Below are 10967 nucleotides of genomic sequence, written 5' to 3'. Positions count from 1 at the left end.
CTGCATGGGAAAGTGTCTTGGAAGTCGCGTTTCTTTTCGTACATTCTTAGAGCAACATCTGTATTTTTTTCTCATACACCACTCGGGGCCACTTGGCCACGATGCCGAGGATGTGCGAGTCTGAACATTATAAAACTGTCTCTTGTCTTCTGCAGTGCGACCACCCGCGGATTGCCTGCAACGTGTTGCTGCCATCGGCGAAGACCTTGCCCATTGTATTTTCGGCCGTCCCTCTCAAGTTTGGAAGATATTAATTTGAGAAGCCTTTTTAAAATTAGATTTATTTGTTAAGCTGGTCCACGCATATGCATTTTTTTAGATTTGATGTCTGTGAACATGGATAATATGCATGGAAATACAACACATCGTCTTCTCTTTTTGTCCTCTAAATAAAGTCACAAGTGTTCCGTCCTAAATATGGACTTTCTTTATTCACGGTATACTAACTTCTTTGGACGGCTAAAATGCTTCTTTCAGAATCTGGGAAATTCCTAACAACCTCTTTTGAAATAATCGGACAATAATGTATTCGGCGCGTGTATAACTGCTATAATAAACCACAATAAAAATTAATATCTTCGAAACTATTATTTTACTGACATATTACAAAGTGAAATCATACAATAATTAAAAATAAAAACTAAAACGGTCGCATCGGGATCCGCACAAGGTCTTCATCATGAACGAGCGTGTGAAAGAAATTATGCGGCTCTGGGCGTTGGTCCTTTAGTTTTCTATATCTGAAAAGAAGTATGCACATAGTTTAAACCGCAATTGGAATAATAGTACTACTACCGAATATGACAATGAAGCGTTTCTCAAATTAATATCTTCCAAGCTTTCATTTTACTCTACGTAACATATTATTGTGATGGATTTTTCTTCCAATGTTTTCATATGTATGTACATGTCAAGTAGGCTATGACGTCATACATGACATTTGTTTGGTTCCCCGGCTTTCGCTAGGGGAAAAAGTGGCATAAGGGAAAGTCATACTACCAGATGGTAAATATAATTTAAGTACTGCATTATATTAAATAAGGTTAAAATGAATGTTAATTTTGTATAAATTTCAGTAATTCCCATTTTAAGAAGTAGAAGCATAATAGAAGGTCCTAACCCCTAGATTGCTCTTTCCCCTAATGGAAGCTATTTTTCCTTACCGAAAATGTTAGATGCGGCTTCGTTAACGAGATATTAACGAAAAACCCGGTCCAATCAGAGCGCGAGTTTACCGGCCGAGTTCCCGCGCTAGCGGTGGCTACGCGCTACGCTTGTAGTATGACGTTCCGAACAAGCAAGTTGGTATGCATCCTAGGAAACCGCGTATAATAGTAAATAAGAAAAACATAACAAATCAAACTTTTTATCATCTTTCGTTTGTCATTTAAAGTGAAGAATGAATAAAACATAAATGTACGAAAATCATGTGTAACGTAAAAAGACAAATACACAATAATTTCTTTAAACAAAATCTTCAGAAAGCCCGAAGAAAAATATAGGTACTGAAACTTGCAGAATTATTGCCCGAAAAAAGTCATATGTAGCTTGCGTTAAATTAATAAAATAATAATCAACAATAAATTGAATAGAACTCACCCTTTCAGAAATTCACCTGCAGCTTGCAGACCTGTGTCAGTAGGTCACTGTACCGATTCTGGTCATCGACGACCGAAACGGTTTATGGCGGGGTATCGCAAAGGGTTGCAACATCAAGTGCATCCTGGTTATTCCACCGAATACGTACTCACTTCACTGCACGATTACTAATACTGATCACCCGACACAATCACTTAATATATTTTTAATCCAACGTGTTGTTCCTACGTTAGGAAAATTCGTGACCCCGGACAGGGCCGATTGTTTTCAATTTATCAGATGTTTTATGTAGCCAAATACTTGCACAACAGCACCCGCGTATCCGTTATTCTGAACGTACCACCAGAACATTGCGTAATACTCCCGTGAACTGAACATCTCTGTCGCCCGATTGCTAACCGACTGACAGAATTTTTCCGAAAGGGCTTCCTCTACCCCCAAATAGTTTCTGAGCGTTACATTGTGAGTTCACTCCTGTTACGTCCCGCGTTGCGGTCGTTTACTTTATTTACAGTTATGGGTCCTGGCTCTCGTAAGGTGCTAAAGCGCGCCCTGTCTAAACTTACCGATGAAGTACGCAATTTGGGATATGGAACGGGTGGGATAGGAAATCACTCTCGTTTTGATAATGATAAAAATATATTCTAACAATGAGATAAATAAAAGATACAAATAATTCTTAACATACCAATGATGATGAATGATTAACGCTTGCGGCTGGATCAATCGGGATTTCGGGTCCTTGAAGGGGCGGAATACTTGCTGGCGCTCGGAGCCGTGATGCAGGGGTCGGGCACTGCGGGATACGTTGTCACCGCCTCGGACGTCACACTTCGCGGTCCGGTGTCTTATCGAACTCGCCTGTTAGGCCGCACGTAATCGCCAAGTTACGTCGCACAAAAATAGGAAGCGTCGCGAAACCCGATACTGAACGCTGAGTGACCGCTGTCACTCGGCTTGCCGATTGCGCGTAATAAAAAGGTAGACAAAGCACCGTCTAGCGCGACTGCCGAAATATGAGAGCGAGAGCCTTGTGTTGTGTCTCGTGGTGCTTATATTGCCGTGGTGACCGTATGAAAATCGGATCAAGATGTCGTCAGTCTCCAGGTGCAACGCACGGCGAGAAATGTCAATGTAGCACTTTACCGTGCGATGGATTTCGTGATCGTTGATTAGCGTCAACATTTCTTGCCGTCATTTCGCAAGGCGAAAAAATGTGCTATGATAAGAGGAAATGAAATTACAGGATATAACACTCCCACCGTAGCAACAAATTTAGGTAAAAAGAAACCAGCGTTCTAGGAAAACACGTGCTTTGCAGAAGTGCAACGAACGAACCGTCGTCCAGTTTTACTGAAGCGGGGACTCCGTTTATTTACTGCTAGGATACCCATTGCTTCGATATAGAAAGCAGAAACTACGTTTTCCTCGAGGAGCAGAAAAAAAAATTATCTTTTTAAAAATAATTATACTTTTATTTATCTCATTGTTAGATTATATCTTTATCATTATCAAAACGAGAGTGATTTCCTATCCCACCCGTTCCATATCCCAAATTGCGTACTTCATCGGTAAGTTTAGACAGGGCGTGCTTTAGCACCTTAAGAGAGCTAGGACCCGTAACTGTAAATAAAGTAAACGACCGCAACGCGGGACGTAACAGGAGTGAACTCACAATGTAACGCTCAGAAACTATTTGGGGGTAGAGGAAGCCCTTTCGGAAAAATTCTGTCAGTCGGTTAGCAATCGGGCGACAGAGATGTTCAGTTCACGGGAGTATTACGCAATGTTCTGGTGGTACGTTCAGAATAACGGATACGCGGGTGCTGTTGTGCAAGTATTTGGCTACGTAAAACATCTGATAAATTGAAAACAATCGGCCCTTTCCGGGGTCACGAATTTTCCTAACGTAGGAACAACACGTTGGATTAAAAATATATTAAGTGATTGTGTCGGGTGATCAGTATTAGTAATCGTGCAGTGAAGTGAGTACGTATTCGGTGGAATAACCAGGATGCACTTGATGTTGCAACCCTTTGCGATACCCCGCCATAAACCGTTTCGGTCGTCGATGACCAGAATCGGTACAGTGACCTACTGACACAGGTCTGCAAGCTGCAGGTGAATTTCTGAAAGGGTGAGTTCTATTCAATTTATTGTTGATTATTATTTTATTAATTTAACGCAAGCTACATATGACTTTTTTCGGGCAATAATTCTGCAAGTTTCAGTACCTATATTTTTCTTCGGGCTTTCTGAAGATTTTGTTTAAAGAAATTATTGTGTATTTGTCTTTTTACGTTACACATGATTTTCGTACATTTATGTTTTATTCATTCTTCACTTTAAATGACAAACGAAAGATGATAAAAAGTTTGATTTGTTATGTTTTTCTTATTTACTATTATACGCGGTTTCCTAGGATGCATACCAACTTGCTTGTTCGGAACGTCATACTACAAGCGTAGCGCGTAGCCACCGCTAGCGCGGGAACTCGGCCGGCAAACTCGCGCTCTGATTGGACCGGGTTTTTCGTTAATATCTCGTTAACGAAGCCGCATCTAACATTTTCGGTAAGGAAAAATAGCTTCCATTAGGGGAAAGAGCAATCTAGGGGTTAGGACCTTCTATTATGCTTCTACTTCTTAAAATGGGAATTACTGAAATTTATACAAAATTAACATTCATTTTAACCTTATATAATATAATGCAGTACTTAAATTATATTTACCATCTGGTAGTATGACTTTCCCTTATGCCACTTTTTCCCCTAGCGAAAGCCGGGGAACCAAACAAATGTCATGTATGACGTCATAGCCTACTTGACATGTATGTTAAATTATTTCAATTGCTCCTTGTTAATAAGTTGTTATGAAGATATCTGACCATTGATTATTATAAAACAGATCAGGAGCAATTTGTTGATACCATGATCTGTTTGTAAAAAGACCACTTCCTATCCATTTTGCAGATAACAAATGTTTGCTTTGTCTGGGAATATCTCATTAAATATAGACGGTGCGATGGGAGCAATTTCAGATTCGGAAAGAGCACATCGGGAGCAATTTTTTAAGATGTAAATCATCATGATACGTTAACATTCAGCGCCAACTATTCTGTGGTGGCGGAATTGTACATAATCGGAACATGTGGCAACAGCGTAACAAAACAATCGATACGATCCAGCACGTGTTGCGAGATTACATTTACCGATTTCCTCTGTTTTATCGATGCTCGGTGGTAACATGGCCAAAGCACAAACGAGATATAAGAATAGACCTAACATGTAATGTAATTTTCCGTCCCATGCTTCGAGGGCGTCAGAAGCCCCCTTACCATTTCAGTGTCAATACCCAACGTTACCGATTCAGTGTGAAAATATATCACCACCGACTAGGTATAGGATAGACCCATCATCTTACGGGGCCTCGTGTCTCATGATCTGAAATACCGATAGTGTAAAAAGTCAGGCTTTTTCTGCTGCCCTCTACGTTATGAGAACGGTGAATTTGTGAACTACGTTAAATCCATTCGAGCTCAACTAGTCTAACTTCTACAGTGTTGTCAAGTTTAAAGTATAACTACGTTAAATCCATTCGAGCTCAACTAGTCTAACTTTTACAGTGTTGTCGAGTCTAAAGTATGCAATGTTGTCAGATCATGAGATTCTTTTCCGTCCGTTCGCTGTAAAGTAGACGTCTTATGTAGAAAGGAGTCTTGGGTTCCAAACCTGACGGACCTATTGGTTTTTTTTCGCGTACAAAAAAGTTATTGCGTTTAATATTGTTTTATGAATATGTATATGTATTATTATGTACATTAGAGTAAATTATTTTATTTTTCTATTGTTATTACAACAGTTTAACAGTGGCAAGGAACGCATGTATATTTTCAAATATTGGACTAACAGTATATTTTTATTCTATATTATTACATATAAGTGAGTAATACGTATCAAAAACGTAATCGAAACACAGATTTCTATTACGCCACAAACATCGCATAAAAGATATTTCGTTATATTGACATTTGTAATAATTATGCATGTTGCGGGGAAATCAATATTATTGACATTATGGAAAAAATAACAAAATATCACTGTAACACTTAAAAAAGTTTTAACGTTCTATTTATATTATTGTCCTGTGAAAATGTTCATTCTTCCAGCAGCATTCATATTCCAATCAAAGAATTTACAGAATAAGGAAAAGGAATCTAAAGTAATTTTCAGTAGTTCCATACATCTTTATCTCGAATAATTTTCTAAAACATTCAAAGTATTAGACATTTTTACACTTTGAATCTCATATCGATTTATAAAATAATCCTAGTTCGATGTAATAGAGAACGTGGTTTTATGAGATAGATTCGAAGTTCGCAACCATTAGCTCAATATTGTCTTCAGTTTACAGTACTTTACCGATGATAATACCGATTGCCCAGGCCTCACCACGAGGAGGTTGCTGCGAGTGGAGGCCCAAGGCAGGTAGATGGAATCACAAGTTGTACATCTACCCACCTTTCATAATAAACCTTATAAATAACCTTATAAAGTACTAAAATCCCTCGGCGGATGACTTCTTTCATGAGCCTAAACCTATAAAAAACTAAGTTCCCTCGTCGGTTGTCCTCGTCTTTCAGCTTAGAACTAATTATAGGGGCGATGGAGTTCTTATTGCTATTCCTAACTCAATAAGTATGACGAAGTTAGTATAAAAAACAAAAATGTAGAACAAAAGTTTGTTATCATACACAATGGTACTCATCCGACAATACTTGGCGCAGTTTCCCTCCCACCTGCATAACCTGCAGTATTATATGAAGAACATTGTAATTCGATCTCGGAAATTATGGACACTAATTAGAATTATCACATTCTTGTTTTTGGAGATTACTATTTACTTCATAATAATTTTATTGCTAACCAATCCTACTTATCGTACGTTACGCGATCAAATGCATCATCAATCGAACTTTCAGCTACTGAATGCTTGTTACAGACCATGAATTACTATTGTTTATTTCAAAAAAACTAATTTTATAATGAACATGGTAGTATGTTAGATCTTTGTTTCTCTATCATTGAAAGAACTTACATTGATCGAGCGTTAGATACGCTTTTACCACAAGATAAATTTAATCCACCATTAACAATTTTAGTTGTATTGTCAGATATAAATCATAAACCATGCGATTCATATAACTATTATAATTTCAAGAGAAGAGATTGTCAAGGAATATGTGATTACCTGAGTAATATTGTTGGAATAAGGCAATCTAAATTTCATGTATTGGCGCCAAAAAGGAAGTATGGTTGCGTTTCCGCTGATATGGACTAGAAGAGAATTTGCGTTGTTTAATTTTTTTCTTTAAAATGTTTGATATTTCTTTCCGTTTACGTATTCATTTAATATTAAGTTTGTTTATTATATAATAAGAATAAAGTGTGATAAAGAATCACCAAAAATAAGTTAAAAGCTTTGTTCTTCATGACCTGATGCCAACAAAGGTTATGAGACCAGAGAGCACGTGTCGGGAGAACAAAGACTTAGTGATAAAAGTGAAGACGTAAAAGTAAAAATAAAGAATAACGGTAGCCGAAGAATAAAACTAAAAGAAGTAAAAGGATTATAAAAATGTGTGCTGCAATGAGCAATCAAAATATTAGCGATAGCATCGAGAAATTAAAGGATGCGGATGGATACCCATTATGGAAGTTTCAAGTAGAAATTTACCTCGATGCGTCAGATCTTCTATCTGTAGTGGTACAAGAACCGACAGAAGCAGAAATGTCGAAACCAGAATGGAAAGGTAAAGATGCAAAGGCAAAAAGGATTATGGTGAGTACTCTAGAAAAACAATCTTTAATACACATAGTAATATGTAAAAATGCGCACACACGCGCGCTGCCGCCGAACTCGCCCGGCGACAATCAACCACCGCGTTTAGGGCGGCATCGGTCCTCAATCGACACCGGAACGCATGATTCCTCGAAGCCGGCGGCTCGACAAAGCCATGCGCCGACCCGCTCCTCGGCGACACCCGATCTGATAGCGACACGCGCGACTCCTTCGACCGTCGGTCCGACGCGGAATGCGTAGATTCCTTACAGTTCTAGCTAATTTAGATGTTGATAATGCAGTTAACATAATGTACGAGCATTTATTTGTTGTTATTGATTCATTTGTTCCTAAATGTACCTACAAAAATTCTAAATACTCTAAATGGTTTTCTCCTCAGCTAATCAAATTAGTAAAAGAAAACAAGCGAGCTCATCTGACCTTTAAGAAGACCTACTCCTTTTCTGACTACTTATGTTTTTCAAATCTACGCTCTATGTGTAAGAAATTAATTAACGAATGTTACACCTCATATATTTACAATACAGAGTGTTCAATGCAATATAATATTAAGTCTTTCTGAAACTTTGTTAATTCCCACCGTCGCTCAAATAACATTCCTACTCTAATGTCGAATGGTACTAAAACGGCTACAAATAATGAAGCTATCGCTAACCTTTTTGCTTCATTTTTTGCCAATGTCTATGTTTCTGACTCTGCTACATCTCCCGTAATTGAATTGCGAAACTCTACACATGTATCTGATTTAATCATTAATATCAGTGACATATTCACTAAACTGAATTCGCTAGATATTAGAAAGGGTCCAGGCTATGATGGCATACCCCCTATTTTTTTCAAGTCTTGTAGTTTTATTCTATCTAGACCTCTCTGGATGGATTATTTTTAATAGTTCCTTAAATAGTGAAATCTTTCCAAAGGCCTGGAAAACCTCCTTGGTAACTCCTATTTTTAAATCTGGAAATGTTTCAGATGTCGGAAACTATAGACCTATTTCTGTTACTAGTGTAATGCCAAAAGTGTTTGAGAATATTGTCACAAATAAACTAAGTCAAATTTTTTCTCGCGTCATTTGTGATGAACAGCACGGCTTTATACACGGTCGCTCTACTGTCGCTAATCTTACGGCGTTCTGTAATTATATTTCCACCAGTTTAGAGAATAATTTACAAGTTGATACGGTTTTCACTGATTTTAAAGAAGCCTTCGATTCTGTAGACCATTAAATTCTATTATCTAAACTTTATGCTTCAAGATGTGATGGAAACTTGCTGGCATGGATCAAATCTTACCTTACAGAGCGTCTACAAGTTGTTAAAGTAAATAACTGCCTATCTGCTCCCATTAAAGCTACCTCAGGTGTTCCATAGGGTGCACATCTAGGTCCATTATTTTTTAATCTTTTTATTAATGATTTAGCTGATGTTTTTGTCAACAGCAAGTTTCTGTTATACGCCAATGACCTCAAAATTTTTAGAAGAATTTCGGATGTTAGTGATACGCACAAACTTCAGGCTGATCTCACAAGATTTTGTGATTGGTGTAGAAAGAACAAGATTTATCTTAATCTCGCTAAATGTTATGTAATGAGGTCATCCCGTAAAATGCACCCCGTAACTTTTGTCTATAATCTTGATGGTCATGAAGTAATAGAAATTAATGAAACTAAAGACCTTGGCGTTTGAATTACACCAATGTTAAATTTTTCAAAGCACTACAATAACATTGTAAGCACTGCTCTCAAAACATTAGGCTTTATCAAACGTTCCTCTATTAATTTTAAAAATATTAACACCATTAAATTACTGTATTTTCAATTAGTCCGGCCTCAGTTAGAGTATGCTTCAACAGTCTGGTCTCCTCAATTTTCAAAATATGTGTTAATGGTAGAGAGAGTGCAGCACAAATTTATCAGGTACATTGCCTGTAGACTGAACACCCCTATGCGGCGTAATGATCACGACTATGTACCTTTATTAAACACATTAAATATGACTTATTTGGCTGATCGCCGAGTTGTCAACGATCTTTCTTTTTTATTTAAGCTTATCAATGGTCAGATCTCATGTCTTCAATTGTTGCAGTTCGTTAACTTTTGTGCTCCTTCAAGGTGTGTTAGAAAGAATCATATATTTTATTATGATATAGTAAAAACTAAATATGGTTCAGGCGATCCAATTTATCGAATCCTGAAATCAGCCAATAATTTCACGGATCTGATTGACTTTTTCAGTGGCTCTATTGAATACTTTAAGGCATCCCTACATAGAGCACTAGGAACTGTTTAATCTTGTTAATATTTCATTAATATATTGATATACTGTATAATATATTGATGTAACTGTTTCTAATCTTATTGTCATTAATTGTTATGTATGTATACTGGGTTAATACCCGTTAAATTACTAAAATAAAAAAAAAAAATAAAAAATATTATCTTAATATTCTAAAATTGACTCTACTATTGACTATAGCCTTAATACACTAATGCTATTAATACGAAATAACTTAAACTAAACGCAAAATAGTCGCTAATAGTCAAACGAAAGAGATAGACGGAATAAAAAAAGTTCCATCGATCATTTCGTTTACGTACCTAATATTCTATATACCAAGCAGTTATTAAGTCTATGATGAACTACGTTAAACTACAGTATGAACAAGTATTGCGATGCAAGTGTTGTTGCTAGAGCCTGGTTATAAAAAAATGGAGAAACAAGGCGTCACTTCGCGAACCCGGATCCATCTTTTACTGCTATGGAACTTTGGGCTGGTCCCCTGCGTACCAGACCGGAACCAAAGAAGTACACAAGTATGGTAGTGCAAGCGAGCTTCTCTGTTTACGGAGCAGGCTCCCGCCTAGTAGGCGGCGCCTACTCCGTACCCTACCACGCACGAATCTTTCTCCAAATCCTATTTGCCAGGCAAAGGCTAAACACGTCCGACATCTGGCTTCTCAATAGAAACCAGAGGGATCGACAAACAGTCTTAGTGTACGGACCCACTGCCCGTACCCTAGGTACAGACCCACTGCCCATACCCTAAGTCTGTGTAGAGAATAAACGAGCAAAATGAATTAATAATAACTTGGTATGCACAATGGATGGTCACAATTTAAGTCTATTAATAGATAGACTAAATTAATAAAAATAATTATCATTACGATGTGATGATGAATATAAATATAACAATGAATATCGAATTATGATTTAAGTTTAACTTACAGTAACTTAACGCAGTGGTAGACGCTTTGAGGATGTAGACGTTGATCGATGTCTTCTTTCAATGGAATAACTGATTGGAAAAATATTTTTCATTGTACAATACACATAGAGTACATAATATGCACAGTAAATAAATCACAGTAAATGAATCACAGCACATAAGAAGATAAATATCGAAGCCAATGGTTGTCGAACATCTGTAACATACAAGGGATTAGTAACAAGAGAGGGGGCACAACAATATGCACAGTAAATAGATTAATATATGCACAGTAAATAAATT

The sequence above is a fragment of the Dufourea novaeangliae genome, unplaced genomic scaffold (genome assembly GCF_001272555.1).
Source record: "Dufourea novaeangliae isolate 0120121106 unplaced genomic scaffold, ASM127255v1 scaffold209, whole genome shotgun sequence".
Classification (NCBI taxonomy): Eukaryota; Metazoa; Arthropoda; class Insecta; order Hymenoptera; family Halictidae; genus Dufourea; species Dufourea novaeangliae.
Note: the sequence above shows the minus strand (reverse complement) of the source record.